This window comes from Pseudorca crassidens, chromosome X (genome assembly GCF_039906515.1).
Source record: "Pseudorca crassidens isolate mPseCra1 chromosome X, mPseCra1.hap1, whole genome shotgun sequence".
Classification (NCBI taxonomy): Eukaryota; Metazoa; Chordata; class Mammalia; order Artiodactyla; family Delphinidae; genus Pseudorca; species Pseudorca crassidens.
This window is the reverse complement of record NC_090317.1, coordinates 112801185-112821369: the sequence shown is the minus strand read 5'-3', so window position 1 is coordinate 112821369 and position 20185 is coordinate 112801185. Positions and strand designations below refer to the sequence as shown.

Below are 20185 nucleotides of genomic sequence, written 5' to 3'. Positions count from 1 at the left end.
TGAGGCTTGTAATAGATCTGTAGGCATGTTAAGTAGGCAGCTGGATGTATCAGTTCAAGTCCCCAGTGTCAGGAATATATCGGGACTGGAGTTATAGATTGAGGGTAATTGGTTTTAGAAACATGGGCCAGATACCAAACGGATTTGAGGTACTGTCCCTTTGTAAACACTAAAAGCTTCATTTGCTTTAGCACCACGTGCATGGCTTTTCCTTAGTTTGTAAAAGAGCAGTTATGTTAAATATTATATTCCATTTAACTCCAGTAAAATACTGATTTCTGTCAGTGGATTTAAGACTACTCGGTCTTACGGAGGTAGTGGTTATGGGCAGAATGCTCATGCTGGGAGCGTGGACTCAGAGTACTCTTAGAGTAGAGTTCAGCACACTACAGCCCATGGGCCCAATCCAGCCCGCCACCTATTTTTATAAGTAAACTTTTATTGGCGCACAGTCATACTCATTCGTTGAAGTATCATCTATAGTTGCTTTTGCAAGTACAGCGGCAAAGTTGAGTAGTCAAGGTGGAGACTTGCATGACCTGCAAAGCCTAAAATATTTACTATCTGGCCCTTTTCAGAAAAAAAAAAAAATGCTAACCCCTGCTTAGAGTCTAGATCAGGACTGTCTAATAGCACTCTGAGGTGATGAAAACGTTCTCCATCTGCAATACCCAGTGCAATAGCCGCAAGCCCCAAGTGGCTAGTGAGCACCTGATGGCTGGCTGACGAAGTGGATTTTGAGTTTTATTTAATGATAATTAAAATAAATTTAACCTCACATATCCACATGTGGCTAGTGGCTGCTGTATTGGACAGTGCAGATCTAGCTGGCATGAAACGAACAGGATATTGAGAGGTGCTCTTCTGTTGGGAGCCCGCTTTCACTCCGCTGAGGGCACAGTGAGGAAGGACACTTGTATTGGACACGAGCATTATGCGAGAAGCTTTCAGATGCATTATTTCCTTAAGACCCCATAAGAATCAATCGATATAGGCAAGAGTGTTCCAATTTTGCAGATGACGAAGCTAATAAACTGAAAGAGGTGAAGTGTAACAAGTGACTTTTTTGGATGGGAATCCAGCTCTTCCTGACTGTAAGGCTTTTGCTACATGGGGGTTGTCTGCTCCATCTCAGGATGGCTCTCCTGTTGCTTTATATTCTGCCCTTATTCCTAGAAGAACGTTTTTTTTGATACTCATCTCAAGACATAGGCCTTTTTTTTTTTTTTTTTTTTTTTGGCAGTACGCGTGCCCCTCACCGCTGTGGCCTCTCCTGTCGCGGAGCACAGGCTCCTGACGCGCAGGCCCAGCGGCCATGGCCCACGGGTCCAGCCGCTCCGCGGCACGTGGGGTCCTCCCGGACCGGGGCACGAACCTGCGTCGCCTGCATCGGCAGGCGGACCCCCAACCACTGCGCCACCAGGGAAGCCCGACATAGGCCTTTTTTACTTGAGAAGATACAGGTGTTTTAGGGGCTCATTGAAGTGAGGAAAGGATGTTTTCAGTTTCTTTGGCCAAGTTTACTTTAAAATTATTTAAATTTTATTTCTCTGTATGTATCCAGTGGCTTCTGATAGAATACCATCTTATTTTTGTATTAGGAAGTGCACTCACTATGCCCCAACTGGGTGATAATACATGGGTTGACTATTGAGATTGGATCAAGATTACTCTTAAGTTTCTCATGAGAGGCAGTAGTTGACAATTTACTCCCTTGGAGAGTGCCTCTTGCTGTTGGGAAATCCCTGTTGTTACATTTTCTGCATTGGCTCAGAAATCCACAAGCTTAAAAGGGCACTGTTGATAATGATAAGCCCCAAATTTGTCCAATAATCTCCCCCAACGCCCCTAATCCATTGTACTTTAACGGCAGTATTTTTGGTTAGCTCGATTTTTAATGGGGAATTTAAACTCAATTTTTATTTTTCTCTTATTTAAAATATAACAACAAATCTTTCTAAACTATTTTAAAAAAACCCTACTCTTCCCACTAAAAAACAAAGAACTTCAGACAAATCTAGAAATAATCATATGTGATTTAAGTTCTTGGCTTCTGCTTCCCTTTGTCTCTTTCCCCTTTGCTCCTTCCCACAGATAAAAAATACAACGGTGGGAAATGGGCCTTTAAAGTAATGTGAGGTTAATGAGAAATAATAATTACACAGTTGCTTCCTGGAAATCTTATTCTAGAAGAGGATTCAAAGCCACGTACAGAAATTATTTCCTATAATAAAAATGATTGTAACGTATTGATGATAATTATTAGCACTGGCGGATGGAAGTATTTTATGTGATAATCTGTCTTTGGGTTTACTGTTTTTTTCCGTACGTACTATTAGGTCTTTGTGAGTTCAAGCATCTCTTGATTATTAGAGGTAGGAGAAGCGAAGTGTAAAATGAGAGTCAGTTTGCCGAGCTTTTGGAATATCTTTGTAACTTACCGAACTTATCTTTTTTGTACTAAGAGTAGACCAAGTAATATAGTAACCTGAAAATCCTAGAAGTTGATTGCTTTTAAAGTCCTTGTGGGATAAATTAGATTAAGGTTCAATTGGAAATTAATGAGAAGGAAACCTGGTAGCATGTTGTCTGAAAAAGATTATAAAATTTTGCACTTGAATATAGATTAATACACAGTCTGGGGAGGCCTTAACCCCCCCCTCCCTTTTTATTTTTAAGTCTGTTTTGTGCGTGCTCAGTTTGTTGGAATCATGCAGGTTTGGCTCTGGTGACCTAATAATTTCTGTAATCAAATGTATTATGGCTGCTAGAGTACTCAGAGTAATTACTAATTGTACTTTTAAAAACAGGTTTATAATAAAAATGCTAATAGTTGTGTCAAATGGACATCAATATTGTCTTTTCCCAGGTGTGATCTTTCACACTTAAACTCTTCTATGATTTTTAATTGCTCGGTGGTAGAGGAATTAGTTAATGGTTAAAGAATTGTATGAGGGACCTCATGGTGTGCAAGTTATTTAAAAATAATGAACTCAATGTTTCCAGAGAAGTAATATGGAAACCTAGTTGACAGATAACTCGAAAGTGAGTCTATATAAATACCATCTGTATTTGTGTTTATTCTCAATGTATGTGTAGGGAGACGTAAAAAAGATACTGAGCAAGTTGGTAGCAGTAAGTGGACATATATTTTAAATCACAGAGAAAACAGACTAGGTAGTCAAGTGACTGGTGTGGTAATTGAACTGATTTTTCACTAGATGGCGATAGACACCCTGAGATCATTAATCAATTAAGGGTTTTATTCTGTGAACAATAGTGAAAGCCATTTAGTGACACAGATCTGTCCAAATTTTTGACTTTTATTAATTTTGAAATTATTAAAGAAAGAACCAAAGGATTGTAATAGTCTAGTGTATTTAGTGTTTAAATAGTGACAGTCCTTGAATAAAAAGTTTTATTGATAAGAACAATCATTTTATGTATCGTAGCAAGCTAATTCTTCTATCAGAGAGCTCAATTCACACTTCTGGCCATGGGGCTACAATCCATGACTCCCTTGGTCACAGTATCAGGCTAATCTAAAGAGAACTGAAATGATTTTGATGTGTAATTTTGCCTCTTTGAATTCGTTGGGGTTTTTTTGAGGGATTTAAAACTTACTCTATACTTATAAGCATACTCATTGCATAATCCGTAGTGTAATGGTAATATTTGTCTTTATGGAATAATTACTGCTTACTGACACTGGTATTGTCTTATTTCTGCACTCTGTTATTTCTGTGCCCTTGAGAAAATGATTTTTGGTCTGGATTTCTGATTGCATTTTAAAGTGAATGCATGCTCTAATGTTTGGGTGTAGAGCCCATGCTTTTTCATTTTCTCACCCAGTAGGCTAAAGTGAGTCTTTGCCAGCCTGCTTGCCAATCAGTTGTAGACTGCCTAGCTTTCAATTGTGTTTGGAGCTGAAATTTGTGCATTTAGAAAATGTGTCCAAATCATTGCATGAAAACATTGCAGTCAAGCCCAGGGCAAGCTTTCCTGGGAGTCTCTTGGCCATGTGCTAGCACCTGTCAGGAGCCCTTCAGAATGGCCCTGGGATGGAGGGCTGTAGCCTTTGTTGATGTCAGCGGCAAAAGAGAATGAGTGAATATACAGAATCTTATAATTGAGTGCTAAAGGAGACTTTCAACTTTATCTAGAAATAAGCAAAAATTTCACTTTTCCAATCTTTTTTCTTAAAAAAGCCTAGTTTTAAAAAATTAAATGCAATAAAATATTGTAGAGACAGCTAAAGACCCTTTCCTCCCCACCGTCACTCATTTTTTTCTTTTCTTCTTCCAAGGTAACTGCTCCCTCCGGGTTGGTTTTGTCCTTCTTGCCCAGGGATTTTTGCTTTTACAACAAATACGTGTACCTATACACGTGGTGCCTTACAAGTTTTTACCATTTATGTGTCATGCTATCATATTTTTTGCAGTTTGCCAAAAGAAAAGTATGGGAAAATCCCTACTCTGTATACCAATTTTTAAGTATGTCCATGTTGATACATTTTTAGACTTGATTTATTCATGTTACCTATTGTGTAATATTTCAGTGAATAAATACAGCACAGGATCTTTTTTATTCTCCCATTGGCCATCTTTTTAGCTTTCCTCATTTTCACTTCTTTTACTTTTTTGCTGTTGCGAATGGTGCTATAGTAGACAGTGCCACATGTGTGAGAGTTTCTCTAGCGTATTACTAAGAGTGGAGTTTGCACATCTGCAAGCAGTATGGCATGTTATTGGTAGGAGCAGTCATTTAATTTATCATAGCGAGTTAATTCTTTCAAATAGTTAAATTCATATTTATGGCCATGGGACTACAATACATGACTCCCTCCGTCACAGAATCAGAGGTTAATTTAAAAACAGTTGGGAATAATTTTGGTATACAATTTTACCTTTTTGAATTTGTTGTTTATTTTTCTACTGAGGGATTTTTAGACTTCTTAGATACTTGTAAACATGCTTGTTGCATCATCCTTAGTGTTCCACACCTTTGCCAGCATTTGTTATTATCAGAATTAAAAATTTTTGCCAGTCTCGTGAGTGTGAAGTGGTATCTCATTGTGATTTTAATTTGCATTTCCCCAAGTATTAGTTAAGGTGAGCATCCTTTCATGTGTTTTAACTCTTCAGTTTTCTTCTTTTCAGTGTGATTTGCCTGTGCGCATATAGGTCCTATTTCGCTGGGTTGTATGTCTCTTAGTATTTCTTCTTAGTTATTCAAAGGCTGGTTCTTTTTCGGTCATTTTTGTTGCAGATATCTTTTAGTCTGTGACTTATCTTTTTAACTTTATATGTGGTCTTTTCTTGTGCAGAAGTTTTTAAATTTATTGTCAAATATTTGGTTTTTTCCCCCTTGTACACTGTGTTGTTTTTTTTCTTAAGAAACCTTTCCCTCCTTCAGTGACATAGACATTCTCTCTTATTTCCTTCTAAAAGTTGCAAGCTTTGGTTCTTATTCAGGTCTTAAACCCTTCTGGGAATTATTTTTAGGGATCGTATAAGTTAGGGATCTAACTCTATTTGTCTTTTTGCTTCCTGTGGAGTTGTTGAACCTATTCTTCTATTCCAGGGGTCGAGAACCTAGAACTCCAGGGCTAACTCCTGTCCACTGCTTGTTTTGTGTAAATAAAATTTTGTTGGGACACAGCCACACCCACTTGTTTATGGCTGCACTTGTGTTCTGTTACAATGGCAGAATTGATTAGTGCCCAGAGAGCCTGAATGACCTGCAAAGCCTAAAATATGTACTTTCTGGCCCTTTACAGAAAAAGATTGGTGGACCTCTGGTCTAAAAGAGAGTCACGTATAATAGAAAAGTCACTCTCATTTCTAACAGCATCAGTCACAGTGGGTGAAAGTAGAGGAAAGTACACTCAAGGTAGTAAGAAGGAAGGAAAGCAATCTTTCGGACATCTAAAAAAACATAGATTTTCAAGTTTTATCTGTTTATATTGTCATATGAGAACTTCTCATAGAAGCAGAGCGAATGTCTGTGACTCCTCAAGTTCTTTGTGACATTTTATGTGTCTGTGCATGTGTGTGCTTTTTTGGGGAAAAGGGTGCATAGCATTTAAGAGATTCTCAAAGGGCACCATGATGCAAAAATGCTAAAGAATTGGTGGTTCTTATATTTCTTCATTTCTGCCCTCGTAGGTTGAGGGGACACTTTAGTCTTAAAAACGTATGATTTTGTTACCTAAAACATGGCAGTATAAAGAATTTTCTTGCCAGACCAGACTCATGGAAACTGTGTGGGTGGTAAGAGGGGAAGAGTTCTGTCTCCAGGATTTAATAGCCACCATTAAGACTACTTTTAACTTCAGCTGACCTACTAACATTTTGATTTTTTTTTATATAAGAAGATAATTTCTCTTAAGGCTGAAAGTGAAGGTTTAATATATTTTGGCAGAATATATTTTACGCTAAAAAAAGCAATATCCTTTTTCAGTGGTTACAGATTACCACTTTGAAGTTGTTTACATTATAATATTCTAAGCCAGAGAAACTTTAAATTCCGTTTTTATTGTTGTATTTCAGGGATGTTTGGGTTCTAAATTCTTGGCAGTTCTTCATACTATTCAACTTTATTAATTCACATCTACTAATTCAGAATTGGTGGTAATTCAGATGTAATGAGTTGAAATTCTTCATAGTACAAATTAATAGCAAATTTAGAGCCGAGGTTCTTTTTATATACCTTTAACTTCTATAGAAACACCTGTTTTCTGTTGAGTAAGTGGCATCTTAACTGCAGATTATTTATATGGGTGAACTTTTACTAATTAACATCTATATTTGCTTGTCCCTTTGTCTGTATCCTTTCTGAAATTGGTGAAAGTAATGTTGGTAAATATAAAGCTAAGAAGAGGAAACACCTTGGAGATACCCTATGGAAGGCCAGTTCAAATTATGATAAATTAGACCTTCAATAATTTGAGAGAAATGCAATGACAAAAAAATTTCAAGTATATAGAATAATCTATGCTGTATGAACACAGTATTGCACTCTATAAATAAGTGGGTTACATTTAGGCCTGGTTTGAATTTATGTACTACTTGAACACACATAATATTTCTTTCAAAATGGCTAAAACTTTAGACTTTCAAAAAGAAATTCAGAAGAACGTTATCCCTCTCAATGTTTGGAACCTATCCCCTCCAAGATGCCTGGACATCTGCCTTCGTGTGCTCTTTGGGTTTTGAACGTTGCAATGTATAGGTTTAGGAGCAAACAGGCGGTTGATGTTAGAGGTAGCTGGGAAGAGGGAGACAGGGTCAAGTCCTGCCTGTGAACCGGGCTGGGTCTGTGAGCAAGTCTTTTGTCAGAAAGAAGTGCCTCGCACCCGTCCTCACAGGTACCTCCTGGGTGTCAGCGGCGGTGACAGGTGGTCCTGGGGCTGTGGGGGCTGGCCCCCCTTGTCTTCAGAATGCCATGGTTTATTTCATTAAAGAAGGTGGAATTTCCTTATTCTCAGTCTAAATTAGGGTCTTTTAAAAACCCACATGTTGGTAGTTTTACACCTAGATTTCATAATGGGTCTGTAAAAACTAGTATGAATACTTAAAATTTTTCTCTTAATTGACCAAAAAAGGAAAGGAAAGAAAAGCCTGCAGCCTCAAATTGTTTCTATATTCTCCAGTCTCTACTTGCGTTTGGTTTGTCGGGGATCACTATGTCTGTATTTTGATGTCCCCCACCCCCACCCCAGCACCTAGCCCCGTGCCCCACAGAGTGTGTGCTAGTTTGCTGTGACTCTGGGATCATGCTGGTCTCGTAGTTTCTGCAGTTATAGATGGGTGGGTGTGGAGGAGATGCATTTTGTGATATAGGATCTTGATATTTAAGCCTTATTTGAGTTTATAAGAATGGCCTGGATACTCAGAATAAGAAAAAGGCTACTTTATACGTTTTTACTGGGCCACTCTCATTTGAGAAGGCAGGGATGGTATTTTTGCCCCGACATTTTGCCCATTTAATTACTGAACCCACTGGGAGTGTGACTGAGGATGAGGAGATAAATACTATAGGACTAACTTTGTGTCGGCGCCGCTGATCTCTGCTCAGATTGAGTTTCATTACTCTGACTCGAATCACAGAAACTGAGGCCTGGAAACCTCTTCCTTTCTTCCCCACCCCTCGCCACAGTGAGTGATTTTCTGTTAACCCAAACTCATTCCTCTTTCTACATATGTGAACATTTTCTATCAACCTGTTTTGGTGTATGTTTCTTTTTCACGAGCTGCGTGTTATTTGCCAGGTGTTCTACAGCTCATTGCTTTGGCAGTGAACCAAGATGACAGAGCAGTAATGATTTCGAAAGTGCCATTCCCTCCTTGTTAAGACACAAAAAGAAAAGTGTGAAGTTATTAACCACTATTCACCAGTGGCACAGAAACTGACGTAAGGTTTAATTGTCTGGATCCACAGTCAGTCTGCCTAGGTAATTTCCTGGACAATGCTACTCTTAAGGAAAGGGGAAAATATCCTATAACTTTATTTTTTTTCCTCCCATGTCCACCCCCCTTCACAGATTGTGGATACAGATGGTTTGTAGAGAAAGGATCACTGCAAGCCAAAAATATTGATCTTTTCTCCAGATTTTCCTTTCCTCATCCACCCAGGTAGTAGATTTATGGGTGATGTGGTTGCACTCGGCAACCTTGCAGATTTCCCCATCCCCCAAATGGATCAGCCGCCCCAGCGTTTGAGTCTGATGATGTACAAGATGTCACCGCACCATCTCCTGGCTTCAGCCATGCCAGGGACACTCCGTGTTAATTGGAAGAACCTGCTTTCGGCAGCCTGCGCCGTCTGGTGGCTTGTGTGTGCTCTTCCCAGCAGTACAGTCAGGCCCTTCAGAGACAAATCCATCTCAAATTTAAAAACAGAACAAGCTGATTGGGTTTATTATGGCTCAGGACTGGTTAACTGAGAGCAGACTAATAGAATTAGTGCCTTCTGTTTGCGTTTCATCATTTCGGTAGGCAGCATGAGCCTGTGTCAATTTGCCATTTCATAAATACGGTGTGAAATTACAGTGAGCCGAGTTTGGTAAGTTGTGGGAGTTTTGGAAGGCGGGGAGAAGGATGGCTTTATGTATGTGTGTATGTGCTAAGAAGCTGTTTGATTTTAAGCCAGAGATTCCTGAGCCCTGTAGTCATTGCTTTAGAGATTTTGTACATACTTTGAAATTTAGTGCCAGTGTCGGGTTGTACAGCTGTCCTTGTCTCCTTTTTATTATTAATTTTGGTGGGTGAATGGGCTGGTGTCACTTGTACACTTGAATGTATTAGAGTCTCAGAATTTAAATTTTTTCTTTGAGGGTTCCCTCCCTGGTTTAAAAAGCGAAATGACATAGAATGTAACTGAAGCCAATCTCTACTTGCATTTTTAAAAGAACAACAGAGCACGAGGGATTTCCAGAAATGACTTGAGTGTGGTGTTTGGGATTACTAATTGTTCTTTTCAGGTTTGGGTTTTGTTTTCTATTACTTATTTTTATTGCCGTTGTTGTTCTACATTTAAGAAAAGATTTGTTCTTTTGAGGCTAGTGATGAGAGTGTTTGCCTCAGGGCTAAGAGTTGAGTGGGGATGGGAGTGGAGCAAAGATATTAGGTTTCTGTCATAATTTGGAGTGTCAGACATTTGGCTATATTTGTTTCAGGGGCTTTTCACCCTGCTGACTTAGCCACAGACTATATTTTCAGCCCTGTGCAGGAGGGTGGTGTGCCTTCCGCAGGCAGGGAGGAGGAGGGTTGAGGAGGGAGCACTTGGGGAAAAGAATAAGCTCATGGGCTATTAATAATGTGCATTGTTCATAAGGCCACGTGTAATACTTCCGTGCACTGGCCAACAGGGTAGGGTGTATGTTCTATTCAAGTTGGATTGCATGGCCTGATGCGATGGACAGCTGATCATTGAATCACACGAAAGATCCAGATATTTCTTCTTTAATCATGTCCTGACAGGGCAGAAAAAAATAACTTGTTTTCAGAAGCTTGGCTTAGAGCAGGTGAATATATTTAATTCAATTACTGATTCTTGCCTCATAGCCAGAAATTCTTCCAGTAATATTTGCTGAGTCTGTCCCATGGAGGGAAATGGAGACAGATGACATTGCTTGTGACCTGTAGGCTGGAGATGAAAGCCTAGGTAATGATTCCAGTAAAACTAGAGCTAGAGCTCAGGAGGCCAAACTCATGATTCCTTAGTAGTAAGCAAGACAAAGGATCTGCGGTAGGTGCAAACCCACGCGGAAAAGCCTGAATATGTGCTGGAGGAGGCCTGGACTGGAAACACGGGCGCCATGCTCACTGCGTGTTTGCTTTGTTTGGCTTTGAGCAAGTCGGTCCCTGTGAGCCTCTGTGTTTTCATGTGCCAGAGCGTGCTAGTTGACGATGGCTACTGCCCTGTCCCCCAGTTACAAAGCACCTTAACCTAGGAAAGCCTGGGCACCATGGTTTCTTGTCACAATGCAGAGGAAGGCGCCAAACCCCTACCAGGTGTTGGGCCTGGTGCTGGTGTGTTGGGGATACAGTGATAAATTTAAATGTTCAACGATCTTGTCCTCATGGGGTTTTCATTCTGGTTGGGGAGAGCCATTAAGCAAATTGTCCAATGAATAATCATGCCGACCCAGGAGAAAATAAGAGCTAAGAAAAGGAATGGGAGTTTCTGAGTGCTGCTAACAAAGGCCCTCTGAAGAATCAAAGCTCCCAGACTGAAGAATCAGAGGTTTCCTGAGCATGTGACACTTGAGCTGAGATCAGAAAAGTGTGTGCTGGATGCTGGAGTTAACAAGCTAAAGAGTTACAGGGATCAGCATTCCAGGGTGACGGATGCCTTGTGCAGAGGTCCTGTGGTGGGTGGAAGCATTGTGTGGTCAAGGAACTGAGGGAAGGCTGCTGTAGCCTGGACGTAGAGAGGAAGCGGGGAGTGATGGGAGGCAAGTCTGGAGAGGACAGGGTCACACCATGTGGGCCTTGCCGGCCATGTTGAGCAGGGGGTGGACATTAGCAGGTCCTTCGTGCGGTGGAGGGATTGGCTCCCGTTTGCATTTTGAGACCATCGCTCTGGCTGAGTGGATTGGAAGGGTCAGCGTGGATGAGGGAAACTAGTTAGTAGGCTCTTATTAAGGTATTCCAGGCAAGCAATGGTGGTAGCTTGGCTGGCGTGATGGCAGCTGGGAGAGGGAGAAGGTGCAGATATGAGAGAGATGTGAGAGAAGAAAAACCAGTAGAACCTGGTGGCAGCTTGGATATTGGGCTTAGGATGGGGAAAGTATCCAGGACAACTTCAGGATAACTCCTGGCCTTCTGAGTTGTGCAGGCTGATGGATGGCAAGCCTTTCACTGAGGTGAGGAGTGTTGGAAGATGCCTGGGTTTGGGGCCAGGGGAGGGAAGGATGAGCAGTCTGATGTTGGACATGTTAATTTTGAGGTGGCACGATGCGATATAAATTTGGGCGTCATTGGCGAATTGACGTAAATTAAAACATGGACATGGATGGGATTACTTTGGGAGAGGAGAGAGTAGAAAGAGAAGTGGGTGTAGGAAGGATGCTGTCTTACGGATCCCCAGTGTGGAATGGCTTGGAGGAGGCCACCACAGAAGGAGAAAAGCAGGAACACAAGGTGTCGTGGGAGCCAGGGAAGAGTGTCTCAGGGAGGTGGTGGGTGACTGTCAGCAAGAGACACAGGTGATAGCTTTGAAAATTTGGGGGACACTGAGGTGATCATTGACTTCAGCTGGTGCTGTATGCGTGCAGCGGTGGCGGCGACCAGAATTGCTGTGGTTAGATATTTTAATTCTCCCCAGTTCATAGATTAGGGATGTGAGACCCAGAGAAGTAGCTTGTGAAATGCCTCAACTAAGTGGCAGCCCTGGAATCCAGGCCTACGCCTGGGGGTCCCACGCTCCCTGCTCTCCCCACCCTGCCTGCCGCCTCCAGCCCCCCCTGCCCCCCAGCTTCCCAGGTACGCGCAGCCTGGCTGGTTATATAACCTCTCTGAGCCTCAGCTTCCTCATTTTTAGTCATGGTAATTCCCCAGCGACGTTGTTGGGAGAATGAACTGAGATGGTGTGTGTTAATGCTTCGATTCAGCGTTTGATACATAATAAGCGCTCAGTAAACGTGACCTGATAATCTAACACCTTAGCAGCGGTGGCTGCCCTCCAGACCCATTCTTACCGTCTGCATTTTTCTCTCACTTGAATGCCTGAACGTCTACTCTTATAAGACCAATTTGTCGGCTGTTTGCCAAATTATTTTCTATTTTGTGTTTTTACTTGTTGTTTCTTCTGCTTTTTGTGCCTTTGTCCACCCACATCACTAGTTTCTGCTCTTTCAGTCTTTCTGAAAACTCACTTCCCCTGAGTGATCTAACCTGACCTTCCTCACTCTTTAACTTAATGACCTCAGCTGATCCTTACATTTACTCTTAAGAGTTTGATGTTCACGAGTTTAAGTTTTTTCGTTTATTTTTACGAAGTAGATTCCGGAGCCTGGAGTGTTTTATCATGTCCTTCAGTAACATCTAGTAGTGGACCCTAAGTGGCAAACACCAGCCATTTTTATAATATTTAAGAAATAGTTGTCTTTCCTAACACTTCTTAGCCCAGTCCTAAGATGCAGTTAGTTTTAAGTCCTGCCAACCTTACCTTCAGTATACCCAGATTCATCCGTTTCTCCCCATTGGCACTTCCACCCTGTCTCCTAGTTCAGACCGCACCGTCTCTGGCCAGGATCACCGCAGCAGCCTCCCGTTGGTGTTTCCCTTCCACTCTTGCCTTTGATCAGTTCTCCACACAGCAGGTGATCTGTATTTTTTACGTGTGATTGCATCATGTCCTTTCCAGTGGCTTCCATCTCAGTTCACCATGGCCTCCCAGGTCCTCCATGGGTCGCTTCACCTCTCCGGTCACTTTCCCTGCTAATGACCCCCTGCACTCCCCACCCCAGCTTTGCTGCAGCCCCCTGGGGCTACGTTTTCTTTGAGTTGCGCACACATGTTCACTTCTGTCCCTCTGCAGAGCCCTCATGCTCTGGGTGCCACTGCCTGGAATGCTTCTCCCCAGCTTGGTGCAAGTTTGTGTTTTCCTCTCTCCTCTGGTCTTGGCTTATACGGCACCTTCTTGGTCCTCTGCCTAAATTGGTCCATTCACCCCACTTCCTTCTCTCATTTTTAAATTAAAAAAAATTGTTTTTCTTTTTTCCTATTAATTTTTATAGAGTAAAGTAACATATTCGTGTAGCCATCTCCCAGAACTAATACATGTTAAGATTTTCTTATAATTGCTTCAGCTTTTCTTTAAATGAAAGCCTTACAGATAGTCAGCATCCTCTGCGTGCCTCCCCTTCCCTCGTCTCCTCTTTACCTCTCCACAGGCAGCTGCTTTTGTGAAGCTGATATGTAGCTTTCCATTTGGTATGCTTTTCTTACCTTTGAAATGTACCCACTTAACTTATGTAAATGACGTGTCATATTTGAGTTTGCAACTTGCTTTTTTCTCTCAACGTTTATATTTTTGAAGTATATCCATGTTGATACATATAGATCTAATCATTCATTTGAACTGCTCTGTAGTATTCCATCATATGAATATTCTGCAATTTATTTTTCCATTTCCCTAGTGATGGTCATTTAGGTTGTTGTCGGTATTTCACTATTACGGAAAGTAGACATTCGTGTACTTGTCTCTTTGTACATGTGTGCGAGTTTCTCTGTCGTGTTCTTTTCTTGCTCAGCACCCTATTTTGCTCCCATTTTGCTACTCATCATTTTGTACTAACTGGACAAACATCTGTTTGCATGCTCACATTCATCTTCCTTATTAGACTGTGAGCCCCATTTAAGGTAGGGGGTTTGTTTTACTCACCTCTATACACACAGCACCTCATATGGACCTTGGCATGTAGTAAATACTTGGTTGATATTTGTTGTATTAATTCAGCTACTTGCTTTCCATTTGGCTTTTTCTTTTTTTTTTTATAATTTTATTTATTTTGGTTGTGCCAGGTCTTAGCTGTGGCAGGCAGGCTCCTTAGTTGTGGCTCGCCAGCTCCTTTAGTTGCAGCCGGTAGACTCCTTAGTTGCGGCTCGTGGGCTCCTCAGTTGCAGCATGCATGTGGGATCTAGTTCCCTGACCAGGGATCGAACCCATGTCCCCTGCATTGGGGGGGTAGGTTATTAACCACTGCGCCACCAGGAACGTCCCTCCATCTGTCTTGTATGCTTCATCTCTAGTTTTTGATCATCGGTTTTAGACTTTTGAAGAAAGGTGAAGACTGATGAGATGAACTGCCAAATCCCATGGGTAATGAGTGCAGGTGATGAGGTAAATCCGGTGTGCAAGGGAGCTGAGGAGAAACAAAGATTTAAATCACTTGCTTTGAACTAAACCTATTTTCATCTTAAAATGTGGAGGTGAACAGCGATTTGGAGCCACATGGGCTCATTTTGGTTATTAAAGGAGCTGGGTTGATCAGCTGAGGTCTCCTTCCATATCTGTAGCATTATTTATTATAGAATTTTGCAGAGGTAAGGGGATTTTGTATTTATATTCTAAAATCATTTTATTTGAAAATTAGAAAATAAAGAACTATCCACCTGTTGATATTTATTTTTGGAATAGGACTTTTGGTATGCATAGGAGACAGAGGCCACAGATAAAGAGACGCAAGAGGAAATCGGACTGTTGACCTTAAGATTTTTTTTTTTAAATCTCATTTTTATTAGGCTCCACAAATCAGTGCATGTGTTCTCTGCTTTGCTTTTCGAAACTGTTAAGTGTTCCCTTACCATCACAGACTTTACAGTTAACTATTTGATACTCACATACCGAATTCACACATAGAGAAGGAAGACCAGTTCATGGGATCAAACAGATTTATCTGTACCCCTCTGCTATTCTTTTTTTTTTTACACCTTTATTAGAATATAATTGCTTTACAATGGTGTGTTAGTTTCTGCTTTATAACAAAGTGAATCAGCTGTACATATACATATATCTCTTCCCTCTTGTGTCTCCCTCCCACCTTCCCTATCCCACCCCTCTAGGTGGTCACAAAGCACCAAGCTGCTCTCTCTGTGCTATGCAGCTGCTTCCCACTAGCTAGCTATTTTACATTTGGTAGTGTATATATGTCCATGCCACTGTCTCACTTCGTCCCAGCTTACCCTTTCCCCTCCCCGTGTCCTCAAGTCCATTCTCTACATCTATATCTTTATTCCTGTCCTGCCCCAAGGTTCTTCAGAACCATTTTTTTTAAGATTCCATATATATGTGTTAGCATACAGTATTTGTTTTTCTCTTTCTGACTTACTTCATTCTGTATGACAGACTCTAGGTTCATCCACCTCACTACAAATAACTCAATTTCATTTCTTTTTATGGCTGAGTAATATTCCATTGTATATATGTACCACACTTTCTTTATCTATTCATCTGCTGATGGACACTTAGGTTGCTTCCATGCCCTGGCTATTGTAAATAGAGCTGCGATGAACATTGGGGTGCATGTGTCTTTTTGAATTATGGCTTTCTCAGGGTATATGCCCAGTAGTGGGATTGCTGGATCATATGGTCGTTCTATTTTTAGTTTTTTAAGGAACCTCCATACTGTTCTCCATAGTGGCTGTATCAATTTACATTCCCACCAACAGTGCAAGAGGGTTCCCTTTTCTCCACACCCTCTCCAGCATTTATTGTTTGTAGATTTTTTGATGATGGCCATTCTGACTGGTGTGAGGTGATACCACATTGTAGTTTTGATTTGCGTTTCTCTAATGATTAGTGACGTTGAGTATCCTTTCATGTGTTTGTTGGCAATCTGTATTTCTTCTTCGGAGAAATGTCTATTTAGGTCGTCTGCCCATTTTTGGATTGGGTTGGGTTTTTTATATTGAGCTGCTTGTAACTTTTGGAGATTAATCCTTTGTCAGTTGTTTCATTTGCAAATATTTTCGCCCATTCTGAGGGTTGTCTTTTTTATGGTTTCCTTTGCTATGCAAAGGCTTTTAAGTTTCACTAGGTCCCATTTGTTTATTTTTGTTTTTATTTCTATTTCTCTAAGAGGTGGGTCAAAAAGGATCTTGCTGTGATGTATGTCATAGAGTGTTCTGCCTATGTTTTCCTCTAAGAGTTTGATAGTGTCTGGCCTTACATTTAGGTCTTTAATCCATTTTGAGTTTATTTTTGTGTATGGTGTTAGGGAGTGTTCTAATTTCATTCTTTTACATGTAGCTGTCCAGTTTTCCCAGCACCACTTACTGAAGAGGCTGTCTTTTCTCCATTATATATTCTTGCCTCCTTTCTCAAAAATACAGTGACCATATGTGCGTGGGTATATCTCTGGGCTTCCTGTTCCATTGATCTATATTTCTGTTTTTGTGCCAGTACCATACTGTCTTGATTACTGTAGCTTTGTAGTATAGTCTGAAGTCTGGGAGTCTGATTCCTCCAGCTCCGTTTTTCTTTCTCAAGATTGCTTTGGCTATTCGGGGTCTGTTGCATTTCCATACAAATTGTGGAATTTTTTGTTCTAGTTCTGTGAAAAATGCCATTGGTAGTTTGGTAGGGATTACATTGAACCTGTAGATTGCTTTGGGTAGTATAGTCATTTTCACAATGTTGATTCTTCCAATCCAAGAACATGGTATATCTCTCCATGTGTTTCGGTCATCTTTAATTTTTTTCATCAGCGTCTTATAGTTTCCTGAATACAGGTCTTTTGTCTCCTTAGGTAGGTTTTTTCTTAGGTATTTTATTCTTTTTGTTGCAGTGGTAAATGGGAGTGTTTCCTTAATTTCTCTTTCAGATTTTTCATCATTAGTGTATAGGAATGCAGGAGATTTCTGTGCATTAACTTTATATCCTGCTACTTTACCAAATTCATTGATTAGCTCTAGTAGTTTTCTGGTAGCATCTTTAGGATGCTCAATGTATAGTATCATGTCATTTGCAAACAGTGACAGCTTTACTTCTTTTCCAATTTGGGTTCCTTTTATTTCTTTTTCTTCTCTGATTGCTGTGGTTAAAACTCTAAAACTGTGTTGAGTAATAGTGGTGGGAGTGGACAACCTTGTCTTGTTCCTGATCCTGTAGGAAATGGTTTCAGATTTTCACCATTGAGAATGATGTTGGCTGTGGGTTTGTCATATATGGCCTTTATTATGTTGAGGTAAGTTCCCTCTATGCCTACTTTCTGGAGGGTTTTTATCATAAATGGTGTTGAATTTTGTCAGAAGCTTTTTCTGCATCTATTGAGATGCTCATATAGTTTTTCTCCTTCAGTTTGTTAGTATGTTTTATCACATGGGTTGATTTACGTATATTGAAGAATCCTTGCATTCCTCGGATAAACCCCACTTGTTCATGGTGTATGATCCTTTTAATGTGCTGTTGGATTTTGTTTGCTAGTATTTTGTTGAGGATTTTTGCATCTATGTTCATCAGTGATACTGGCCTGTAGTTTTCTTTGTTTGTGACATCTTTGTCTGGTTTTGGTATCAGGGTGATGGTGGCCTCATAGAATGAGTAGGAGAGTGTTCCTCTCTCTGCTATATTTTGGAAGAGTTTGAGAAGGATAGGTGTTAGCTCTTCTCTAAATGTTTGATAGAATTCACCTGTGAAGCCATCTGGTCCTGGGCTTTTGTTTGTTGGAAGTTTTTTTTTTTTTTTTTTTTTTTTTTTTTTTTTGCGGTACACGGCCTCTCACTGTTGTGGCCTCTCCCGCTGCGGAGCACAGGCTCCGGACGCGCAGGCCCAGCGGCCATGGCCCACAGGCCCAGCCGCTCCGCGGCATGCAGGATCCTCCCGGACCGGGGCACGAACCCGTGTCCCCTGCATCGGCAGGCGGACTCCCAACCACTGCGCCACCAGGGAACCCCTGTTGGAAGATTTTTAATCACAGTCTCAATTTCAGTGCTTGTGATTGGTCTGTTTATATTTTCTATTTCTTCCTGGTTCAGTCTTGGAAGGTTGTGCTTTTGTAAGAATTTGTCCGTTTCTTCCAGGTTGTCCATTTTATTGGCATATAGTTGCTTGTAGTAATTTCTCATGATCTTTTCTATTTCTACAGTGTCATTTGTTACTTCTCCTTTTTCATTTCTAATTCTATTGAGTCTTCTCCCTTTTTTTCCTTGATGAGTCTGGCTAATGGTTTATCAATTTTGTTTATCTTCTCAAAGAACCAGCTTTTAGTTTTATTGATCTTTGCTATTGTCTCCTTTATTTCTTTTTCATTTATTTCTGATCTGATCTTTATGATTTCTTTCCTTCTGCTAACTTTGGGGTTTTTTTGTTCTTTCTCTAATTGCTTTAGGTGTAAGGTTAGGTTGTTTCTTTGAGATGTTTCTTGTTTCTTGAGGTAGGGTTGTATTGCTATAAACTTCCCTCTTAGAACTGCTTTTGCTGCATCCCATAGGTTTTGGGCCGTCGTGTTTTCATTGTCATTTGTTTCTAGGTATTTTTTGATTTCCTCTTTTATTTCTTCAGTGATCTCTTGGTTATTAAGTAGTGTATTGTTTAGCCTCCATGTGTTTGTATTTTTTTACATATTTTTTCTCTGTAATTGATATCTACTCTCGTAGCATTGTGGTGGGAAAAGACATTTGGTACAATTTCAATTTTCTTAAATTTACCAAAGCTTGATTTTTGACCCAATGTATGATCTATCCTGGAGAATGTTCCATGAGCATTTGAGAAGAAAATGTATTCTCTTCTTTTGGATAGAATATCCTATAACGATCAGTTAAGTCCATCTTGTTTAATGTATCATTTAAAACTTGTGTTTCCTTATTTATTTTCATTTTGGGTGATCTGTCCATTGGTGAAAGTGGGGTGCTAAAGTCCCCTACTATGAGTGTGTTACTGTTGATTTCCCCTTTTATGGCTGTTAGCATTTGCTTTATGTATTGAGGTGCTCCTATGTTGGGTGCATAAATATTTACGATTGTTCTATCTTCTTCTTGGATTGATCCCTTGATCATTATGTAGTGTCTTTCCTTGTCTCTTGTAATAGTCTTTGTTTTAAAGTCTATTTTGTCTGATATGAGAATTGCTACTCCAGCTTTGTTTTGATTTCCATTTGCATGGAATATCTTTTTCCATCCCCTCACTTTCAGTCTGTATGTGTCCCTAGGTCTGAAGTGGGTCTCTTGTAGACAGCATATATACAGGTCTTTTTTTTGTATTCATTAAGCCAGTCTGTGTCTTTTGGTGGGAGCATTTAATCCATTTACATTTCAAGTAATTATGGATATGTATGTTCCTATTACCATTTTCTTAATTGTTTTGGGTTTGTTACTGTAGGTCTTTTCCGTCTCTTGTATTTCTTGCCTAGAGAAGTTCCTTTAGCATTTGTTGTAAAGCTCGTTTGGGGGTGCTGAATTCTGTTAGCTTTTGCTTGTGTGCAAAGGTTAATTTCTCCATTGACTCTGAATGAGATCCTTGCTGTGTAGAGTAGTCTTGGTTGTAGGTTTTTCCCTTTCATCACTTTAAATATGTCTTGCCACTCCCTTCTGGCTTGCAGAGTTTCTCCTGAAAGATCAGCTGTTAACCTTATGGGGATTATCTTGTATGTTATTTGTTTCTTTTCCCTTGTTGCTTTTAGTATGTTTTCTTTGTATTTAATTTTTGTAGTTTGATTAATATGTGTCTTGGCGTGTTTCTCCTTGGATTTATCTTGTATGGCACTCTCTGTGCTTCCTGGACTTGATTGACTATTTCCTTTCCCATATTAGGGAAGTTTTCAACTATAATCTCTTGAAATAATTTCTCAGTCCCTTTCTTTTTTTTTTAATTGTTTTTGTTTTTTTTTTTTTGTTTTTTTTTTTGCAGTACGCGGACCTCTCACTGCTGTGGCCTCTCCCGTTGCGGAGCACAGGCTCCGGATGTGCAGGCTCAGCGGCCGCGACTCACAGGCCCAGCCGCTCCGCGGCATGTGGGATTCTCCCGGACCGGGGCATGAACCCGCGTCCCGTGCATTGGCAGGCAGACTCTCAACCGCTGCGCCACCAGGGAAGCCCCTTAGTCCCTTTCTTTTTCTCTTCTTCTTCTGGGACCCTTATAATTCGAATGTTGGTGTATTTAATGTTGTCCCAGAGGTCTCTGAAACTGTCCTCAATTCTTTTCATTTTTTTTTCCTTTATTTTGCTCTGCGGTAGTT

The 20185-nt window shown here is 40.5% G+C and overlaps 1 protein-coding gene across 3 annotated transcripts in view; it reads left to right on the top strand.

The window, feature by feature from the left end:
- POLA1 (DNA polymerase alpha 1, catalytic subunit) overlaps positions 1 to 20185 on the top strand; it is a 305701-nt gene that overhangs the window by 68841 nt on the left and 216675 nt on the right. The gene's annotated exons all lie outside the window — the stretch shown is intronic.